The following is a 23,586-nucleotide window of genomic DNA, read 5'->3' as shown; positions in this document are numbered from 1 at the left end:
ACGTGGGCCATCTCCAGATGCTGAGGACTTGTACCCTTTCCCAATCACTTTGCAAGGACCCTTTTCCTAGAGAGGGATTGCAGCTGCTTGGCTTCTTTGCCTTCTGATTCCCAGCTACCAGCCCCAGTATCCCAGCATCAGAGCAGCCAGGTGAAAATGTGCTCACGTAGGTGACAGCTGAAATCCTTTTGCTACCTCGCACCTCTCTCAGGGATAGGGTTCATGTGGATTCTGACTCTGCTACGATTTCTGTCTCTTCTCCCTCCCATTTCTGTGATGGCTCTGCTTTAGAGCTGCCTGCTTCTTCCACTTCCCCTTCTGTTGCGGGATTTTTTGAAACAGCAAAGATCCCATGGCTTGCTGTAGCTGAGCAAACCAAGCTACCAGGGCAACTATGAGAAGTTCCCATGACAGTGTTCCCACATCGCCCAATTGAGGAATTCAGAAAAATATTGTTACCAGTAGCTGGCTTCAAGGACAAGGTCTACGTGACTGCTAATCACAAGGGGGTTGTTTTCTTGCAGGTGGGTTTGTTTTCTTGTAGTTGTTTGTCTGAATGCTTTTGACCAATAATCTTGTGTGAAACACTGTCCGCCCCTGTTAAGTTCACTCTAAAAGTTAGGCTATTCGGGCAATAAAATGGAGCATGACCTGACTCTCCTGGTGTCTGTCATGCATTGGGCCGTGCTTCCTGCAACACCCTTTCCTTCCTTGGAGGAGTGCTTGGGGATGTGGCTGCTCCAGCACAGCCAGCAACTGCCAAGTTTCACTTTCTGGCACTGCCTGAAAGGTAATAGCCTGACTTCCAGGAAAGCAAAAAATATCTCCCTGCCGTGTAACCAATAAACTGTGGCCAGTGCAGGGGCTTGGGGCTCTATAAAGAGTGGCGTCAGGGGTGGGCTGAGGCTGTGCAAGGGCTGCGCTGAGATGGTGCGGGAGCTGGGCTGAGACGCTACTGGAGCTGCAGAGCACCAGGGAGGGCAGGTAGGTCTCTGCTGACATGCACTGGGCAGGGTAGGGGCATACATGTGGAGACCCCTTGGCCTCCTCCTGCTCGCTGTTTCACCCATCTCCTGCTGGGCTGCGAGATGCCAGGAGGGCAGCAGCGCTTTTCGCTCAGGGGAAATGGGCTCTGCTCAGGGGTAGGGGACGGAGGAGCAGCCCCCTCCGGTGTTGCCTTCAGGGGGCAGTGGCGACCTGGTTCAGGAACGGCACGGCGACCAACCCCAGGCCACTCAGTCCATCAGCTCACAGACACCAATGTGGTGGATGGCAAATGGCATTCGTTTATTGTCGAGTTACACGGTGTTATATAGCCGAGGCCCATAGCGTCACTTCTGCTTGCTTATGCCACAGACCACGCGCTACTGCCCATCAAGGGAGGGGCTCCACCTTTCCGTACAGCGCGACATGTTCCCGCCGCCAGACCCTAACCACCCACATTTCCCCCCTCCCTATGCACAACCAAATTAGCTAAAATATAACAATCTAAAAAACAATTCTGCTCCCGTCTCAGTTTTATACTTTATAACAATCTTAAGAGGTAGACATCATAACTTTAACAAAAAACATAAGGCACAATAACCAGGAGAAAACTAGGAGGTAACCGGTAATAATGGGGTGTAATATGGATAACTAGGGATAACTGGGGATAACCCTGAGTAAATACACTCTTAAAGTAGTTGTTGGTGTTCTACCAACACAATGCCAACTTTCTCTAACTGGCTTCCAACAAACGACACAAGCTTATTTAGTATACAAGGTCCAAAGATAAGAGCAGAAAAAGGCATCCCCCCTCCCCCCCCCCCCCCCCCCCCCACGGAGGCCACTTCGCTGTTGTCTGGATTCTGCCAGTGTGGAACTCTCAGGCTTAGACAGGACACTTGCCGACTTATTGGCTTCTCTTGTCACGGGGGTATACAGATTGCAGGGGCATCCGATGATCCATTCCTGTGAACAGAAACTCACAGTTTTCATTAGTTTTATTCTGAAGGTTTGATGGACTTAAGCGGACACCATTTGACCCTGCCATCTTTTTTTGACTGCAGCATACCCTCGCCCTGTCAGAACTAATTTCCACCCTAGTTCCCATTCTCCCAGCTCATTTCTAACTATAACTGACGGGCCTTCATCTAGTGCTCGAGTGGCCCAATGTTTTTGGATGGGGCTATTCACCTCCTCTCCCCTGGGGAACTGATTTAGTGCTAACAAAGTGGTTGCTAGCAAGTGTGCTTGGTCTCCTGAGGGAACGGTGGTGGTAAAACCTTCTGTTTTTGCTAATACCTCTAACTTAGATTTCAGAGTTTGATTCGCTTGTTTGACTATGGCTTGTCCTGTACTATTATAAGGGATGCCATATATTACAGTAATAGCTCATTTCTGAGCGAATGCCTGGGCTGATTTGGACACAAAATTCGAACCATTGTCCATTTTGATCTGATTAGGGATGCCAAGCCATGCCATGGCTGTCAGCCAATGTTGGATGGTTGCTTTGGAGTTGGTCTTAAGGTGTTGTGTGGCTACGATCACCCCGCTATATGCGTCTATGGTTACCACTAGCCACACTCGAGGTCTCAGTGACTGACAGAGTGTAAAATCCATCTGCCACACCTCAGAGGCTTTAAGACCTCTGGGATTGACTCCACTGGACCATAGTGGTGCTTTTGGACAGTGGGGACACGTAGCTACTATGTGTTTCGCGTCGGTGGTTGAAATCCCACATCTCTTAGCTAGCGCTTTAGCTCCAGTGTGGAGGGACTCATGTAGCTGGCGGGCATCTTTTAGTGTCCATAATCCTTTTGCAGCGGCATCTGCTTTGTCGTTACTGATTTGGTAAAACCCTTTGATTGGGTTGTGGCTGTTGACGTGGGTGACCGATATGGTGCCTTTTCAGGAGAAAAGTGCTTCTTCTAGCATTAGAGCGACCGTGGATGTTGACACGCCGGGCCCCGACATGGCCAAGCAAAGTTTGGCTACGAACATTGAATCAGTCACTATGTTGAGGTGTTCCATTGGGAACAGTCCACAGGCTAGTACTACAGCCGTCGCTTCTAATTGCTGGACTGAAAGCGCACGATCGTTCATTTTAATGCTGTCATTCTCCTCCCGATTGCCATACCACTGCTGCGGTTGAGGTTGCTGAGGATGCATGTGTGAAGACCGTTGGTCCCCATTGGGGCTGGTCCATGGTCTTCTGTTGGAGGTCGATGTTGACAATTTTCAGCATTTGAGCCCAAGGGGGCTTAATAGCGCATTGAACTTCTCTGCAAAATCCGGCAAGGGCTATGGCTAGAGATTCTGACATCACTACTGGTTGAGGTAGCAGCTGTTTACAAAAGGGTAGATATATCGTGGCGGGTTCGATACCTAGGTGTCTTAGGGCGAGTTTTCGGCCTTTCATGTTGAGGTTACCAAGGCACTCAGCTCCTGGAGAGAATGCGCGTGACGGTTTTCCTAGGACTATCCACTGTATTGGTTGAACTTTTTGAGGGGGGCCCTGGGCTAGTGCCCCTACTCCCCCCCTTTCCGTGAAATATACATACAGATCAAGTGGTTCATTCGGGTTTCACCTGGCAAGCATGCTTGATGATACTTTTTGCTCAATAAAATCGAGAGAGTTCATTGCTTCTGTTGTCAGAGTCTTTTGCTCCCATGGGTTTTTTCCTTTTAAAAGATCATTTTAAAAAGGCCATTTGCCGAGGCGATCGGCTCCGGGGCAGACGCGTTCTGCAGCGGAGTGGGGGATCAGGCCAGGCAGGGCTAATTTTCCCAGCATCGAACCTACTTGAGGGAGCTGCCAGGATCCGGCAGCCCTCATGAGGGAGGCTGACAAGGCAAAGGCGAAGCCAGCAACACCCCCTCCCCAGCCGTTCAAAAGCTGCCCCTAGGGAGCGCGGCGACCAGGACGGGCAAACAGGACGTGGCGCGTCAGAAGGGAGTGGCGTGGCAGTTAGCGTGGCAGTTCGCGCAGGCAGGGCGCACAGGAAGGGCAGAGCGCTCCCCCTGCCCATAGGAACACCTCCTTAACGACAGCCGTTAGCTAGGTGATAATGGTCTCCACCAGGCACGGTGTGCTCTCCAGGAAGTCAGTACACACCCAGACCGACTACCTGTTAAAAAATGCAGCAGTTCAGGTCACCGGGTGCAAGGAGTGTCTGAGCCTGTTGCTGCCATCGGCGGGAGGCAGAGAAACTGCGTGTGTGAGGTGTGTGAGCAGGTGGATGACCTGGTCCTCATGGTGGCGGAGCTCAAGGAGGAGGTGGAGAGGTTGAGGGATATCAGGGAGTGTGAGCGGGAGATAGACTGCTGGAGTAACTCCCTGCAGGGCCTCAAGGAGAGGTACTGAGGTGAGACGCCCCAGATGGGGGTGGACCCCCTGCCCTGTTGCCGTCAGGCAGAGGGAGGGAATCTGGGAGTTGAGGAGGAAGGGAAACAGGTCCCTGCTCGACATCGCAGGTGATGCCCTCCCCTTCCGGCCCCACCTTCCCAGGTTCCCTTATGCAACAGGTTTGAGGCCCTGGAGCTGATGAAGAGGTAGCAAGTGTTCCCAGGAGGATGCCTAGGGCGAGGAGGTCGACTCCACGCCTCAGGACTGCCTCCACCAAGAAAGACAGGAGGGTTATTGTTGTTGGAGACTATTCTTAGGGGAACAGAGGGCCCTATTTGTCGGCCTGACCCTACCCGTAGGGAAGTCTGCTGTCTCCCTGGGGCCAGGGTCAGGGACGTTGCCAGGAAGCTTCCTAACCTGGTACGCCCCTCTGACTATTACCCTCTTTTGATAGTCCAGGCGGGCAGTGACAACATCGAAGAGAGAAGCCTCAAGGCTATCAAAAGAGACTTTAGGGGACTGAGTCGGTTAGTGGATGGAGTGGGAGTGCAGGTGGTGTTTTCTTCCATCCCTACGGTGGCAGGGAGGGGTTCAGAGAGGACACGGAAAGCCCACCTGTTAAACACGTGGCTCCGGGACTGGTGCCAACACAGAAATCTTGGGTTTTTTGATCATGGGGCACTTTACTCAGCACCTGGCCTGATGGCCGCAGACGGGTCCCTATCTTTTAGGGGAAAAAGGATCCTGGGCCAGGAGCTGGCAGGGCTCATTGAGAGGGCTTTAAACTAGGTAGGAAGGGGGATGGGGCTGAAGCTAGGATTGTTGGGGCTGTGCCAGGGGGAACGATGGCAAGGCTGGGAGAGAAGGCAATGGCCCAACTGAAGTGCATCTACACCAATGCACGCAGCATGGGTAACAAACAGGAGGAGCTGGAAGCCATCATGCAGCAGGCAGGCTATGACTTGGTTGCCATCACGGAGACGTGGTGGGACCAGTCTCATGACTGGAGTGCTGCAATGTCTGGCTATAAGCTCTTTAGAAGGGACAGGCAGCACAGAAGGGGTGGTGGTGTGGTTCTCTATATTAGAGAGTCTTTCGAGGTTGTAGAACTCGAGGCTGGGAATGACAAGGTCGAGTCCCTTTGGGTTAGGATCGGCAGGGACAACAAGGCTAGCGTCCTGGTTGGGGTCTGCTATAGACCGCCGAACCAGGATGAGGAGACGGATGAGGAATTCTACAGGCAGCTGACAGAAGTTGTGAAATCGTCAGCTCTTGTACTCGTGGGGGACTTCAACTTCCCTGACATATCCTGGAAGCACAACACAGCCCTGAGAAAGCAGTCTAGGAGGTTTCTGGAGAGCGTGGAAGATAGCTTTCTGACGCAGCTGGTTAGTGAGCCTACCAGGGGTGGTGCCCCGCTAGACCTTCTCTTCGCAAACAGAGAAGGACTGGTGGAGGATGTGATTGTCGGGAGCTGTCTTGGTCAGAGTGACCACGCAATGGTGGAGTTCTCTATTCTTGGCGAGGCCAGGAAGGGGACCAGTAAAACCGCTGTATTGGACTTCCGGAGGGCTGACTTTGAGCTGCTCAGGACACTAGTTGGTGGAGTCCCTTGGGAGGTGGTTCTGAAGGGCAGAGGGGTCCAGGAAGGCTGGGCACTCTTCAAGAGGGAAATCTTAATGGTGCAGGAACGGTCTGTCCCCACGTGCCCAAAGACGAGCTGGCGGGGAAGAAGACCAGCCTGGCTCAACAGAGAATTGTGGCTTGATCTTAGGAGAAAAAAGAGGGTTTATAATCTTTGGAAAAGTGGGCAGGCCACTAGGGAGGACTTTAAGGATGTAGCGAGGCTGTGCAGGGACAAAATTAGGAAGGCCAAAGCTCATCTGGAGCTCAATCTGGCTACTGCCGTTAAAGATAACAAAAAACGTTTCTTTAAATACATCAACACAAAAAGGAGGACTAAGGAGAATCTCCATCCTTTACTGGATGCGGGGGGAAACTTAGTTACAAGAGATGAGGAAAAGGCGGAGGTGCTCAATGCCTTCTTTGCCTCAGTCTTTAGCGGCAATACCGGTTGTTCTCTGGATACCCAGTACCCTGAGCTGGTGGAAGGGGATGGGAAGCAGGATGTGGCCCTCACTATCCATGAAGAACTGGTTGGTGACCTGCTACGGCACTTAGATGTGCACAAGTCGATGGGGCCGGATGGGATCCACCCAAGGGTACTGAGAGAACTGGCAGAGGAGCTGGCCAAGCCACTGTCCATCATTTATCAGCAGTCCTGGTGATCGGGGGAGGTCCCAGTTGACTGGCGGCTAGCAAACGTGATGCCCATCTACAAGAAGGGCCAGGGGGCAGACTCGGGAAACTACAGGCCTGTCAGTTTGACCTCAGTGCCAGGAAAGCTCATGGAGCAGATCCTCCTGAGAGTCATCATGTGGCACTTGCAGGGGAAGCAGGCGATCAGGCCCAGTCAGCATGGGTTTATGAAAGGCAGGTCCTGCTTGACGAACCTGATCTCCTTCTATGACAAAGTGACGCGCTGGGTGGACGAGGGAAAGGCTGTGGATGTGGTCTACCTTGACTTCAGCAAGGCTTTTGACACCGTCTCCCACAGCATTGTCCTCAAGAAACTGGCTGCTCATGGATTGGAATGGCGCACGCTTTGTTGGGTTAGAAACTGGCTGGATAGCCGGGCCCAAAGAGTCGTGGTGAATGGAGCCAAGTCCAGTTGGAGGCCAGTCACTAGTGGCGTCCCCCAGGGCTCGGTGCTGGGTCCGGTCCTCTTTAATATCTTCATCAATGATCTGGATGAGGGCATTGAGTGCACCCTCAGTAAGTTTGCAGATGACACCAAGTTAGGTGCGTGTGTCGATCTGCTTGAGGGTAGGAAAGCTCTGCAGGAGGATCTGGATAGGCTTCACCGATGGGCTGAGGTCAACTGCATGAAGTTCAACAAGGCCAGCCAAGTGCTGGGTCCTCCACCTGGGGCGCAACAACCCCAAGCAGAGCTACAGGCTGGAAGATGAGTGGTTGGAGAGCTGCCAGGCAGAGGAGGACATGGGAGTGATGGTGGATAGTCGGCTGAATATGAGCCAGCAGTGTGCTCAGGTGGCCAAGAAGGCCAACAGCATCCTGGCTGACATAAGAAACAGATTAATATCTTCAGATTAATATCTTCATCGATTATCTGGACGAGGGCATCGAGTGCACCCTCAGTAAGTTCGCAGATGACACCAAGTTAGGTGCGTGTGTCGATCTGCTTGAGGGTAGGAAAGCTCTGCAGGAGGATCTGGATAGGCTGCACCGATGGGCTGAGGTCAACTGCATGAAGTTTAACAAGGCCAAGTGCCGGGTCCTGCACCTGGGGCGCAATAACCCCAAGCAGAGCTACAGACTGGGAGAGGAATGGTTGGAAAGCTGCCAGGCAGAGAAGGACCTGGGAGTGATGGTTGATAGTCGGCTGAATATGAGCCAGCAGTGTGCTCAGGTGGCCAAGAAGGCCAACGGCATCCTGGCTTGTATTAGGAACAGTGTGACCAGCAGGGCTAGGGAGGTGATCGTCCCCCTGTACTCAGCTCTGGTGAGGCCGCACCTCGAGTACTGTGTTCAGTTTTGGGCCCCTCGCTACAAGAAGGACATGGAGGTGCTTGAGCGGGTGCAGAGAAGGGCGACGAAGCTGGTGAGGGGCCTGGAGAACAAGTCCTACTAGGAGCGGCTGAGGGAGCTGGGCTTGTTCAGCCTGGAGAAGAGGAGGCTCAGGGGCGACCTTATCGCTCTCTATGGGTACCTCAAGGGAGGCTGTAGCGAGGTGGGGGTTGGCCTGTTCTCCCACGTGCCTGGTGACAGGACGAGGGGGAATGGGTTTAAGTTGAGCCAGGGGAGTTTTAGGTTAGATGTTAGGAAGAACTTCTTCACTGAAAGGGTTGTGAGGCACTGGAACAGGCTGCCCAGGGAAGTGGTGGAGTCACCATCCCTGGAAGTCTTCAAAAGACGTTTAGATGTAGAGCTTAGGGATATGGTTTAGTGGAGGGCTGTTAGCGTTAGGTTGGAGGTTGGACTCGATGACCTTGAGGTCTCTTCCAACCTAGGAAATTCTGTGATTCTGTGATTCTGTGATTCTGTGATAAAATATGCAAGTTAGAGGGAACCCACAAGGCTCATTGAATGCAACTCCTGGACCACCAGAGAAACACCCAAAAAGATAAATAAAAATAAGACCATGTGCCTGAAAGCATTGTACTCTCATTGAACACTTCTTGAACTCTGGCAGGCTCGGTGACATGACCACTTCCCTGGGGAACCTGTTCTGGTGCCCAACCACCCTCTCGGTGAAGAACCTTTTCCTGATATCCAGCCTGAACCTCCCCTATCCCAGCTCCATGCCGTTCCCTCGGGTCCTATCGTTGGTCACCAGAGAGCAGAGAGCAGCGCCTGCCCCTCCGCTCCCCTCATGAGGAAGCTAGAGGCCACCACGATTTCTCCCCTCAGTCTTCTCTTCTCCAGGCTGAACAATCAAAGTGACTTCACCCGATCCTCATAGGTCTTCCCCTGTAGAAAATTTATAATCTTTGTTTTCCCAGTTAGTAGCTTTGCATGACAGAAGTGTAAGGGTATGTGGAGAGTGATGGCTTCATTAAGGTTATTCAGTCTTCAGTTGCTACTTGATGGGCCAGAGATTGCCTCTCTCCACGCAATCCCTTTCTCTACCTTGTGTGCGCGAGTGTTGTAAGGACGAGGAGCCAGTGACGTAATTTGTGCAGCCATGCCAGTGGTTGCGTGTGTCTGTCTGTCTCTGTCTGCCTGTCTCAGGGGTGCCCGAGGCTGGGTTCCAGCAGCAGGGCAGAAGAAATCCGTGGGCTGGGAACTATGGAGAGGCCTCTTCGAAGGGGTGGTGGCCTCCTCTAACCTGATGTAACAAAAGTCTCTTTTCCCCTTCCACAGCCATGGAGTCACAGGAGGAGAGAGCAGCTGCTGGGGAAAAGGCACGAATTGCTAAGCAATTGCTGGCAGAAGCATTTGAGAAGGAAGGACTTGATGAAGAATACTGGCTCCCCAAACTGTCAGAGATACTGGGTGTTAAGTCAATAAATGCTTTGAAACATCTACAAAATGAAGACTACCTTAAACTGGCACGTGAAGGACGGCATAACTGGGAGACCAAAGCACTCAAAAGGCTCCTGGGAATCACAGGCAACGAAACAGGTGTTGATGAGCTGCAGAAACAGCACTTGGAGAGGATGAAGCAGAGACAAGAAGAAGCCAAGTCAATCCTACGGGAGCTGGAAGAAATGCAGAAGAGCCGCAGCCACAGCAAGGAAATGATAAGACAGAAAGAGGAGGCCCTACAGCAAGCCATGGACATTCCCAAGGAGTACTGGGCACCTCCAGAGAAGGCATTGCTGGATGAGCTGGTGAGCATCCGGAAGCAACTGGAGCAGCAGGAGAAGTCCATGGGGAAGAGGGAGAACGTCTCTGACGAGGAGGTCCTGAGACGGGCATCGGGAGGCCTGGCTCTGCAGGGGATTTACCAAACCAAGAGCCTGGAGGATGTGCTGACAAAGCGAGAGCAACTCATCAGGGTCCCTGATGGCTTCATGCTCACTGGTCCAGTGCAAGGGTCGCTGCTTGAGAGGAAGGAGTTCTCCTCCTCTGCAGCAGAAGCCTCTTTCACCAAGTCCATGGAGCAGCTGGGGTTCAGCATCAATGCTTCTGCCAGAGACAGGTTCTCAGGGCTCATTGTTGAAACAGTTGTAGATTCCAGCAAGTCTTCACAGTCAGAGGACTCCCGTCGGTCACGCTCGGAGCAGGCGTACATTTGCACCACCATGTACCAGTACATCCCTCTGGCCTCCTACTACTTCCAAAAGGACCAGCTTCGCCTCTCAGATGCAGCCCTGAGAGAGCTGCAAGACATCGAACAGCTTCTGAGCATCACCCAGGAGGCAGACAGGTTCCACCTACTGAAGAGCAGGTGCGCCAGCTTCTTCAGCAGGTTTGGGTCCCACGTGAACCAGGGACCCCTCCACTTTGGGGGAATATTCTGGTGGAAAGCATCTGCCGAAGGTTTCAGGGCAGAGCAATGGGATGAGATGAAGCAACAAACATCTGAAGCACTGAACAGCTACGTTGGGGCTAGCTTCAGCAGCTTCAGTACCAAGTGGGGAGTGAAGGGGGATGCTTCAAAGTCCAGCTCATGGGCATCATTTCAGGGAAGAGACAGAAGCAGCACCCACAGAGCAGTTCAGCTCCATGTGACCAAAACAGGGGGCCCAGCAGAGACGGATTCCCTTCCTGAGTGGAAATGCGGGCTTGTGGCCAATAACACAACCTGGTGTGTGATCGACCGGGGCTCAAAGCTGATCCCAGTGTGGGACATAATCCTGTCCAACTACAGAAGCGATTTTAAAGCCTCCCATCAAATGAGCAGCAGCCTCAGGGCTGTCTATGAAGCTCTAACGAATCACAGCACCGGTGTGATCTTTGGAGAGGAACTGGCCAGTGCCATAGAAGAGGCCAGAGCTTTCCTGGAGCAAGTGAAGACCTGGGAGGGGACGGTGGATGAAAAGAAACTGCTCATGTTGATAGATTTTAAACAGGGTCTGAATAACAGAACAAAGAATCACAGTGTCTGGATCAACATATGTCTGTCAGACAAAGCATTGCAGGAGTTCCTGGTGAACGCTGTTTCTTTTTGCCAGAAGTCTTCTCCAGAAAACACCATCTACATCAAATCTCTGCTGCAGTGCCTGCTGGATCCTCACATCTATTCTGTCAAGGACTTCCCCAGGGCTTCCTTCATTATGCAATGGGTCTTCCACGAGGAGCACACGCTTCCACAAACTCACAGTATTTCCAGTTTTGAAGATCTCAATACGACACTGCTGCAAATGAAGGAGTACATCCAGGAAGTCACCTATGCACTGGCAACTTCTGCATCTGCAATTCATGAGGCAAAGATCAAAGCCACCTTCACTGTAAGCCAGTCTGTTTCTTCCTTGCTCCAGTCTCTGCAGCAAAGGGCACAGGAAGACATAGAACTCTTAGTGCTCTTAGTTACAACCAGCACGGGATACCAAGTAGAAAGCGGCACTTTTCAGTACCTCCTTGGGTGTCCAGAAATTAATTTCATGATAAAGGAAATGCACATGACACATAACGAGTATCAGAGCCTGAAGGAACAGGATGTTTGCAGAGCTCAGGCCTTCCTGCTGCTGACGGGGCTCACCATAACTTCTGAAAACAAGAAGATGACCCCTGAGCAGAAGAATGACCGCTTAGTTTTCATGAAAGAAAAGATGAAAAACACATGGTCCACAGAGATGAAAGCTCTCCTCGAAAAGCACAATGCATTCAAAGACTGGGAGATGCTGGAAAGAGATTTGCAATCCTTCATCGATGGGCAAGTGGAGGACACATCTGGCAACCTGAACAAAGACAATATAATGAAAGACCTAGAAGATGCTTTTCAAGGCATGCAGCCTCCCAGTCAGTGCAAACCTAAATCAGACAGCAGCAAATTCAAAGCAAGTCAAGCCGCTGCAAGCCCAGAGTTCGTCAACTTACTTAAGCGCCTCGGGCTTGAAAGGTACTATCCAAGAAAAATGGGCACAGAAGATTTCCACATAATACACCAGACATCTGTACACGACAGCCAGCCCAGCAAGGACAGCGAGCTACCATTTTACTTCCTGCAAAGGCTCCTGACCGTGGATTATCGGGTGAGGTACCTGACTTGCAAGGAGGCAAGTAAGCCAGGAGTTGCACCCACACCAAACACCTCAGCGGAGGAGCACGAGCCCTTGGATTCCTTTGATGACTTTCTCAGTGACTTGGACAAAGGAGCCCCTGAATCTGCAAGCAGGGAGAGTCATGTGCACCCCATGGACCTCCAGATGGCAATTTTTCATTGTGCTGATGATTTCATGAGACAGTACCTTTCATCCAAGCTCGCTTTCTGCCAGTTTGCACTACCCCTCCTGGTACCAAACCCGGGCACTTCACAGATAGAGTTCCCTCTCTGGTCCCTCAGCCAAATCAAGAAGAGCTGGAAAGGGACGGAGGGATCGGGAGAGCAGACGAGGATTAGCAGTCACAACAACAAACTCATTTATCAGGCAGAGATGCCCATCGTGTCCTTCCTCCACATCGGCAGCTCTCCTTCCTCTTCCAAGTCTCAGCTCCTGAATGCCCTGCTGAGCAGGAAGAAACACGACACTTTTTTCCACCGCCATTGCGAAGGCAGCACCAAAGACTGCTTCCTGATGAAAGGTGTTGTGGAGATCTCCTGGTATTTTCCCCGTGGTAGCGATGACGACAGCTTTAACGGCCCTGTTGCCTTCTGTAACCTGCACGGAGATGCGAGAGATTACGAACCCCAGCTGCAGTTTTTACAGGAGATCTCTGCCGTGAATGTGGTTCTTGTTTCTGAGTCTGATCAGAGCAACGAGAAAGGCAGGAAAATTTTACATGACCTGTGGCAGTCTCAGAGGCCTTTGGTTTGCCTTTTCACTGAGAAAGACAGCATTGCAGCTGGCCGATCTGGCCAAAACATAAGAATAGGGATCAAGAACAGAAATGAAGCAGAATTAGTGGGTGAGCTGACAAAAACCATCCGAGACCTAGTGGAAGGGTCGAGCACGCTTGTTAGCCTCAATGCATGCCTGAGCACAGCTCTCCAGCACGGCTTCTTAGTCGATGAAGATGCAGAAGCGTGCGTGACAGCCAAAGAAACAGCAATCATGCTGGTGAATCTGTTGAAGAAGGAGAAGTTGTCTGAGATCAAATCACAGCTACTGCCTCTTCAGGGAAAACTGTGGTACCTGTGGTGTAAAAAGGACAAAGAACTCACTCGCTTGCAGGAAAAGAGGAACAAGAGCATAGAGCATCATCGGAGCCAAATTGAATCGGAGAAGTCTGCAATACGAAGAGAGCAACTAGGCAAAGCATTTCCTCTCAATCAGCTGATGAAAACAGTCCTTGACTTTCTCCAGTCACAGCCAGACAATACCAAGAAATTCTTTCTGCAGTGGATGAAGATCTTCATGGACGACATCTCCTCTGATCACCTTGATGAGCTGAAGAGAGAGTACCATAAGGTATGGTATCAAATCCTGGCATTAAAGAAAAACAATGAAAACAACAACCTGAAAACTCAATTGATGAAGAAATTAGATGCCCTTTCCAATGAAATCAATGATTCGTCCATTGGCCTTGAGCATATTTTGAGAGAGGTGGGGCAGATTTATGAGGCACTGGAATCAACAACCTCTAAAGAAAAATGGTATGACAAACTACCTGAAATTGCTGCTGATCTGATGGTTTTAGGGTATCCCATTGAGCTGATGGATGGTGATGCTTCTTACATACCACTGCAATGGATTGGAGCCGTCTTTGACAGGTTAATTGAGAAGCTAGGGGACAAGCGAGTATTTGTGCTTTCCGTGCTTGGCATCCAGAGCACAGGGAAGTCAACCCTGCTGAATGCCATGTTTGGTCTGCAGTTTAACGTCAGCGCAGGGAGGTGCACCCGGGGAGCGTTTATGCAGCTCATTAAAGTGGACGAGAAGCTCCAAGAGGATTTGAACTTTGATTACATGCTCGTTGTTGACACAGAAGGACTTCGTGCCATAGAGATGGCCAATAAGCAGTCACTTAACCATGACAATGAGCTAGCCACCTTTGTCATTGGCATCGGCAACATGACTCTGATCAACATCTTTGGAGAAAATCCTTCGGAAATGCAAGACGTCCTTCAGATTGCTGTGCAGGCTTTCTTGAGGATGAAGCAAGTTAATCTTTCCCCAGGCTGCCTCTTTGTGCACCAAAACGTGGGCGAAATAACCGCAAAGGAACAGAACATGGAAGGACAAAGACGTCTGCAGGAAAAGCTGGATGAAATGACCGTGATTGCGGCCCAGCAGGAATTCTGTGACATCACCTGCTTCAGCGACGTCATCCGCTTTGACGTGAACACCCACATTCATTACTTTGCTCACCTGTGGGAAGGAAACCCACCGATGGCACCGCCCAACCCCACCTACAGCCAGAACGTCCAGGAATTAAAGAGCAAAATTCTCCAAGCTGCCAAGAAGGAATCGCACAGCAGCGTTTTGAGGCTCTCCAGCTTGAAAGTTCGTATTAGTGACCTGTGGAATGCCTTGCTGAATGAAAACTTTGTTTTCAGCTTCAAGAATTCAGTGGAGATTGCTGCCTACAAGAAACTGGAAACTGCATTTAGTCAGTGGACCTGGCAGCTGAGAAGTCACATCTTAGACTTGCAAATGAAACTGGAAAACAAGGTGCGGAATGCAGAGTTGGGCAAGGTCACCACAAAACACCTTGAAAAACTGGTGCAAGAGAGAAGTGATGCCATCACCAAGAACATGGAAACGTTCTTCAGTGAAGACAGAGACCATAAAATACTGATCCAGTGGAAATGCAGCACAGAACTGAAGCTGAAAGAACTGAGAGAGTCCCTTCTTGTTGAAACGCGAAGGAAGTGTGAGAAACTTATAGAAGTAAAGAAGAGCCAGAGTAAACTGGATGAGAGGAAGTCTGAATATGGAAATGAGCTCCTGAGAAAGAGCAGAGAGTTGGCCCTGTCTCTAAAAGGCCAGAAATTAAGTGAAAGTGAACTGAGAAACTGGTTTAATTCACTCTGGATGCAGTGGGTTACTGAAGTGTCCTCTGCTACTCTCCCTCTGGAACAGGTGGACATCGATGTGGACATAGAAAATGTCCTTCTAGATCACTTTAAGGAGCCTAATGTAGTTAAACAAATATTGAATTTCTACCAAAATAATACATTTTCTCTTGACATGGAGAAACATGTGTCTAAGAAAAAAGGCTTCCGCATCTTTTCTAAGAGTTTCGATGAAGCCTATATGAACAACATGCACTGCATTACAGAGAGCATCATAAGGCGTGTGAAGGCAAACATTGAGAAGAAGGAAAAGGACAAAATGGATTACAGTCGAACTTTTATTCATGAAATACTAAATGAAGTGGAGAAAGGTGTGGACTCTGTTCCTAACACAGCAAAATATAGTTTTAATAAAGATTACAAAATGGAATTATCACTGTACCTGTGTAGAATGGCAGCAGAAAAGTTTAAAGACATGCATGAAGCATTCAGTAAAGCAAATGATCCAGTCGTCTACCTGGAGAGCAAGAGAGAAGACTTCTTCAAATGTTTCCAGATTTCCTGCCAAGGAGCCTCTTGTATCACAACATTTGCTGATTTCCTGTGCAGCAAGATTGCCCCAGCTCTTCGACACGCCATCTATGAGAAGACAGCTCTTGACATAGCTCGAGACGTGAAGGATAAATTTCCAGATTTCAGAGGCAATAGATCCACTCTGGAATATTACATGCTGAAATACCTAGCAGAAGAAGAAAAATTTGAAAATTTCATTTATTATCTTGATTCCCCAGGAGACTTTTTAAATAGTTACATTAAGACAAAAGTTGAGACGTACTGTTTAGATAAGAACAAAAGGCTAGAGATGTTTTTAAGAGAATCCCTCTCTCGTTACTATGAAAACATTCAGTCAGCTGTTTTTGCATCAACCACAATTGTCAAAGACAGAAAAGACAGAAAGGATAAAATCTCTCTTTGGCTGGATGAATTCTGCAGAGCACTCGGAGATGTGCTAAGCTTGTCCAGGAGTGACCTGAAGGGCATTGAACATCAGGAGATAACAGACGTAGAGTTCCTGAATAATGCCATGACAGAAGCACTGTCTCCCGTTATTGATGATCTCAGGAAAGAGTTTGAAGAAGCTTGTATGAATTCCTTTGAAAGGCAGCCTCACACAATACTGGCTGAGCAGTTTGCAGGGTGCCAGGAGGAGTGTCCATTTTGTGGGGCTGTTTGCACTAACACTATGCCAAACCATGATGGAGACCACCAGGTTGTCTTCCATCGTCCACAAGTTTTGTCAGGACGCAAATGGTATAAAAAGAGAGAATCTAAATGCCATAAACCAGACAACCTAGTCATTGATATTTGTTCTAGCCTTGTTTCAAGTGACTGCTTATTCAGGATTGGTGAAGACACACGTATCCCCTACAAGAGATACCGGGATGCAGGACCTCCCTTTTCCACTTGGAGCATTCTTCCTGATCCATCCATGCAAGCATACTGGAAATGGTTTGTGTCTTCTTTCAGGACAAAGCTAGAACAATGTTACGAAGGGAAATTTCATGGCAGAGGAGAAATCCCTGCTTCATGGCACACTGTTACAAAGCAGAATGCACTCGCTGAACTGGAGAAATGTTAGGCTAAGTTGGTATGAAGGAAAAACTGCAAGTGCTTTGCATTTTAGAAGAACATAATACGAGGATAACCACAAAATCTTCTTGTAATGATTATGATTTAACCATGTCAATAAAACTAAATGTAATTGCTACAGCGTTAGGTGAACTAAGGAGTGCTTCTCATGCCGCTGCTCAGCAATTCCCTTGCTGTGTGATAAAGTCAAAGTCCTCTTCCTTTCTTGCCATAAATATTTACATCAGCTTTGTCTTAAAGCAAACTAGAAAAATATTCCTGCAGGAAGCAGTCATACCGCCAAGATCAAGACCAAGTGCCAGATGAAGAGCAAAGGCAGCATTAGAAAGGACCAGTTTTATCAGCTGCTATGGGAAAAGAAATGACACTGGCAAAAGAACAGTTTCCCTGCAGCAATACTTGTCACACTTGCAGAAAGGCCAGTGGGGTCTGCGAGCAGGTGAGCATTTGTGGGGAACTTGGCATTTTTTTGGGGGGGGATTATTGTTTGCATTCATAAACTTAGTACTCAGGTGCTGTTCTCTTTCTGATGCCATTAAAGCAATTAACGCAGCAGCCTATGCGGATTTAGACAGTGATTTTAACTCTGTGGTTATTAGGTATATGTCCTAGGTTAAGATGTGCCTACGCTTCCATGAGCCATTCCTACTCATGAGCCTGGCAAAGATCTCTGCAGCTCCTAGCTACCCCAACTGCTTTTGCCAATGTGTTGAGTCTGTCTGAGCTGGAGTCACCTTTTCCCTGCAGCAGCCCACACAGTGCTGTGCTCTGCACTCGTAGCTGGAATAGCACTGGTATCACTCCAGTGTTGTGTCTATTGCTGCGTAGTGCTGGCACAGCATCAGGACTCCTTCCAAGTCCCCAGGAGCCAGCAGGCTGCGGGTGGGCAAGTGATGGGGAGGGGACATTGCCAGGGCAGCTGACCTAAACCAACCAAAGGGATATTCCATAACACCTGATGTCACACTCAGCAATAAAAGGGGGGGCTCTCATGGGGGAGGGGGCTGTTCCTCCTGAATAACCACTACGCGTTTTGAGGCCCTGCTTCCCAGGACGTGGCTGAACACCACTTGTTGATGGGAAGTAGAGAATAATTTTTTTCTTCCCTCTCTCTGTGCTTGCGCGCGGACTGACTGTTTCTTTTGTTTCCTTTTTTTCCTCCCCATCCCCTTTCCCTTTAATTAAACCTTTCTCATCTCAAACCTTGAGTTCTCTGTTATATTTTCTCCCCCTTCCTCTTTGAGGAGAGGGGGAGTGAGAGAGCGGTTGTGGTGGAGCTCGGCTGCCCATCTGAGTAAAACCACCACAGTCCTTTTTGGCGCCCAACGTGGGGCTCGAGGGTTGAGATAACAATAGCATTGGTTGAAGTATTTACAACTAACATATTGGTAGTCATAATGCTCGGTTTTCTGGTAATACTTTTCTGTGTGGCTATGTTGTATGTAGTCCACTCTCTGTTTTCTTTTTTCCTTTACGTCCAATTGGAGAAAGTGTTGAAGTCTGTGCTTGGGTTTTTTATCATGTTGTGCTGTAACATACTGGCCTTCAGTTTTGTTTGGTATTCAGGCCCGGCATTGTTATCTTCCTGGTCTCATGGAGATTATCTTATTGAAAATATTAAGAATTACAGCGCCTTCTTTTTTGCCCTTAACAGTCAATCAGTGAATAATATTGGGGGTGATGCCTTCTACTTTTCTCCTTGTGGGCTAATTACAGCAGCCTTTCAGTATCTGGGATACCCTTGGTCAGATATTATCTTCCTATTACTAGGTCTAGTGTTTGTCTTCTTTACCAAGGTAAAGCAATTTATTAAGAATATTATCCAAGGACCTGTCCCCAGACAAAGTAGTTGTGGGTGGCAAGGTGTGTGGGGGGATTTGAGCAGGTACCTATCACGGTTTTCTCCTCCAATGATTCTAAATTTCACCCCTGAACAAGTACAAAACCCAAGAAAACTGGTAGAATGTTTGAAAGATGTATGCCCTGACCCTGGCAATACTAGAGAACTCCACCAGCTTGCTGCACTCTGCTGGGGTCTGGCTTACGCCTATCAGATGTCAATTAAAATTGCCCAGCACCCTCAAGGGGATAGGGAGGTTCCTGAATTTGATGATGAGACAGCACACACTTTGACCACCCCAGAGGACTGACCATCTATGGTATCGGTCACCCCTATAGTAAAGACAAAACAGTGGAAACGGAGATCAGGTCGTTTAGTAAGGGAAGAAGCTCCTCCTACGGATGTGGGAGAAGAGGAAAAGGCAGGCAGCTCTAAAGCAGCGTCATCACGGCAACATCACGGAGAAGAGACTGAAATCATAGATGAATCAGAAACTACTCGGTCTCTATCCTTGAGTGAGCTGCAAGAAATACGAAAAGACTTCAGTCGTCATCCAGGTGAGCACATCCTCACTTGGCTGCTTCGACGCTGGGATAGTGGGGCCAATACCCAACAGCTAGAAGGCAATGAAGCCAAGCAGCTGGCACCCCTCTCTAGAGAAAGGCTCATTGATAGAGTAATTGGGAGAGAGGCACAAGTTATCAGCCTCTGGAGGTGAATCCTAACAGCTGTGAAAGAAAGGTATCCCCATAAAGAGGATATTGTATACCAAGTAAGCAAATGGACCACTATGGATAAGGGCCTCCAGCAGCTGCGGGAATTAGCTGTGCTGGAGATGCTTTATAGTGATATAAACAATGCCCAGGCACCTAAAGACCTTGATGAAGTCCAATGCACAACGTCCATGTGGCGGAAGTTTGTATGGGCTGCACCCCGAACACATGCCAGCACAATGGCAGCAATGGGTTGGGAGGAGGGGATGGGGCCAACTGTGGACAACGTGTCCAATCAACTTCATAAATATGAAGAAAATCTCTCTGCCCCAGAACAGGACTGCATTTCAGCTGTGGAGAGACTGTCCCAACGGTTAGATGAACACATAGCTTCAACCTCACCTAGACGGAAAAATCTTTCTGCCATCAAGCACCAGCAGTCTCCGGCTCAAACAAGGGAGAATCCAGGACGCACACCACAAGGTACCTTGTGGTTTTATTTACGTGATCATGGAGAAGATATGAGGACGTGGGACGGTGAACCGACCTCAGCCCTAGCTGCTCGGGTACGTGAGCTACGGAAAGATACAACAGCAACAAAGAGGGCCCCTAGGAGGATTGCTGCCCCAGTTTCTGTTGGGCAGTCCCCCAGAGGCAGTAGAAGGGATAGTATTACTCCTGACCCTGACGAAGAGACTTCTGCTTCACATTTGGAAGAATTAATTGATAACTGACCAGGACTAGTGGGGCCCTGCCTCTGGCCAGGTAGAGGAGAGGGACAACCGGATTTACTGGACTGTGTGGATTCGATGGCCTGGCACACCGGAACTGCAGAAATATAAAACTTTGGTGGACACAGGTGCACAGTGTACCCTAATGCCGTCAGGCCACCAAGGGGCAGAACCCACCTCTATCTCCAGAGTGATGGGGGGATCCCAAGAGCTAACTGTATTGGAAGCTAAAGTGAGTCTAACTGGGAATGAGTGACAAAAGCACCCCATCGTGACTGGTCCAGAGGCTCAGTGCATCCTCGGCATAGACTACCTCAAGAAAGGGTGCTTCAAGGATCCAAAAGGGTACCGGTGGGCTTTTGGCATACCTGCCTTGAGCACAGAGAAGATTAAGCAGCTGTCTACCCTGCCTGGTCTCTCATAAGACCCTTCTGCTGTAGGATTGCTGAGGATTGAAGAACAGCAAGTGCCAATTGAGACTACAACTGTGCACCGGCGGCAATATCGCACCAACTGAGACTCCCTGATTCCTATCCATGAGTTAGTTCACCATCTGGAGAGCCAAGGAGTGATCAGCAAGACTCATTCACCTTTTAACAGTCCTATATGGCCAGTGCAAAAGTCTAATGGCGAGTGGAGGCTAACAGTGGACTATCGAGGCCTGAATGAAGTCACGCCACCACTAAGTGCAGCAGTGCCACACATGCTAGAACTCCAGTACAAACTAGAGTCAAAGGCAGCCAAGTGGTATGCTACAATCGATATTGTTAATGCATTTTTCTCTATTCCTCTAGCAGCAGCATGCAGGCCACAATTTGCTTTCACTTGGAGGGGCATTCAGTATACTTGGAATCGACTGCCCCAGGGGTGGAAACACAGCCCTACCATTTGCCATGGACTGATCCCGATGACACTGGAACAGGGGAATACTCCTGAACACCTGCAGTATATCGATGATATCATCGTATGGGCAAACACAGCAGAAGAAGTTTTTGAGAAAGGGAAGAAAATAATCCAAATTCTCCTGAAAGCTGGCTTTGCCATTAAACAGAATAAGGTCAAGGGACCTGCACAGGAAATCCAGTTCTTGGGGGTAAAATGGCAGGATGGACATCACCACATTCCAATGGATGTGATCAACAAAATAACAGTTATGTCTCCACCAACTAGCAAAAAAGAAACACAAGCTTTCCTAGGCCTTGTGGGATTTTGGAGAATGCATGTGCCAGGCTATAGTCAGCTTGTGAGTCCTCTATATCGAGTGACTCCAAAGAAGAACTCTTTTGAGTGGGGCCCCGAGCAACAACAGGCCTTTGAACAACTCAAACAAGAAATAGCTCATGCAGTAGCCCTTGGGCCTGTCCGTACTGGACCAGCTGTGCAAAACATACTGTACACTGCAGCTGGGGAGCATGGGCTCACCTGGAGCCTCTGGCAGAAGACCCCAGGAGAAACTCGAGGCTGACCTCTGGGCTTCTGGAGCCGAGGCTATTGAGGATCAGAAGCCAATTACACCCCTACTGAAAAGGAAATATTAACAGCATATGAGGGGATTTGAGCCGCTTCAGAAGTTGTTGGTACAGAAGCACAACTCCTCTTGGCCCCACAGCTACCTGTGTTACATTGGATGTTCAAAGGGAAAAAACCCACTACACACCATGCAACCGACGCTACGTGGAGTAAATGGGTAGCGTTAATTACACAGCGGGCTCGAATGGGGAAACCCAACCGCCCGGGAATCCTGGAAGAGATTATGGACTGGCCAGAGGGCAGGGATTTCGGAGTACCGACAGAAGAAGTAACTTGTGCGGAAGAAGCACCACCATACAATGAGTTGCCAGAAGACAGCAGTATGTGTTGTTCACTGACGGATCCTGCCATGTGGTAGGAAATGGAAAGCTGCTGTGTGGAGTCCCACACGACAAGTTGTGGAGGCCATGGAAGAGGAAGGTGAGTCGAGTCAGGATGCAGAAGTGAAAGCTATACAACTGGTCCTAGAAATTGCTGAAAGAGAAAAATGGCTGGTACTGTATCTCTACACTGACGCATGGATGCAAATGCTCTGTAGGGGTGGCTGCTACAATGGAAACAGAACAACTGGCAGCGCGGAGGTAAACCTATCTGGGCTGCTACCCTGTGGCAAGATATTGCTGCCCGGGTAGAAAACCTGGAAGTTAAAGTATGTCATGTAGATGCCCACATGCCCAAGAGTTGCGCTACTGAAGAACATCAGAACAACGAAGAAGTGGATCGAGCTTCCAAAATTGAAGTGGCTCAGGTGGACCTAGACTGGGAACGTAAGGGTGAGCTGTTTGTAGCTTGATGGGCCCATGAAACATCAGGACATCTGGGGAGGGATGCCACTTACAGATGGGCTCGTGATTGAGGGGTGGACTTGACCATTGAGGCCATCACACAGGTTACCCAGGAGTGTGAGACCTGTGCTGCAATCAAGAAAGCCATGAAGGTAAAATCTCCCTGGAACAGGGGGAGATGGCTAGGGTTTCAATATGGTGAGGCCTGGCAAATTGACTATATCAGACCACTCCCAAAATCTCGCCAAGGCAAACGGTACATACTCACCATGGTAGAAGCAACTACTGGGTGGCTGGAAACACCCTGTAAACCATGCCACGGCCCGAAACACTATCTTGGGCCTGGAAAGACAAGTATTGTGGCGTCATGGTACACCAGAGAGAATTGAGTCTGACAATGGGAGTCATTTCCGAAACAATCTTGTTACCTCCTGGGCAAAGAGGCATGGTATTGAGTGGGTGTACCACATCCCTTATCACCCACAAGCCTCTGGGAAGGTTGAGAAGTACAATGGACTGTTAAAGACTATGTTACGAGGATTAGGTGCTGGGACGTGGAAACAATGGGACACAAATCTACAAGAAGCCACTTGGCTAGTTAACAATAGGGGGTCTGACAGCCATGCTGGTCCTGCCGAAACAAAACCCCTACACACTGTGAAAGGAGCTAAAGTTCCCGTAGTGCATATAGGAAGGTGGATGGGGAAGGCAGTGTGGGTTGCTCCTGCCTCGGGAAAAGGCAAACCCACTCATGGGATTGTCTTCCCCCAAGGACCAGGGTATACCTGGTGGGTCATGCAAAAGAATGGGGATATCAAGTGTGTGCCTCAAGGAGATTTGACATTGAGAGAAAACTAATCTGTAGTCTAAGTTATATGTTGTAGGAAGATGCTGTAGGATCAACGACAGGTCAACTTTGCAAGGAGCCGGGCAGTGCAACAAGGACTTGAGCTAAGCTGGTGCTGGTGTCCAGACATCCAACTCCGCCTGCCTTGAGTGGCCACTTTGGCAGATGAAGACCTAATCGTCAACAGTTCTTATGAACATTTTCCAAGAAAGACCTATGGAATGAAAAGATACACCTGTCTATTAATCCTGTCCTGTTAAATCCTTGTCCTGTTAAAGGACAAGGAATAATGATGAGAATGCTTGTATGCTAAAGTATGGGGATCTGAGTGTGACACAAATGTTATGGAATAAGGGGTGGAGGTTGTATTGGGTCTGGCTGGAATGTTAATTTTCCCGGCAGCAGCCCATACAGTGCCGTACTTTGTACTTGTAGCTGGAACAGCAGTGTTATCACACCAGTGTTGTGTCTACTGCTGAGCAGAAGTGGCACAGATTGGGCCTTTCTCTAACCCTCCT

At 49.3% G+C, this 23,586-nt stretch overlaps 1 pseudogene across 1 annotated transcript; it reads left to right on the top strand.

The window, feature by feature from the left end:
• Positions 1–888: 888 nt before the first annotated feature.
• Positions 889–16,984, top strand: LOC311434122 (interferon-induced very large GTPase 1 pseudogene; annotated as a pseudogene). The gene is made up of 2 exons (XR_014698902.1): positions 889–984; positions 9,272–16,984. The product of XR_014698902.1 is annotated as an interferon-induced very large GTPase 1 pseudogene (transcript).
• Positions 16,985–23,586: the final 6,602 nt, after the last annotated feature.

This window comes from Aythya ferina (assembly GCF_964211825.1).
Source record: "Aythya ferina genome assembly, chromosome: 3".
In the NCBI taxonomy this organism is placed as follows: domain Eukaryota; kingdom Metazoa; phylum Chordata; class Aves; order Anseriformes; family Anatidae; genus Aythya; species Aythya ferina.
This window is presented reverse-complemented; position numbering and strand designations above follow the sequence as displayed.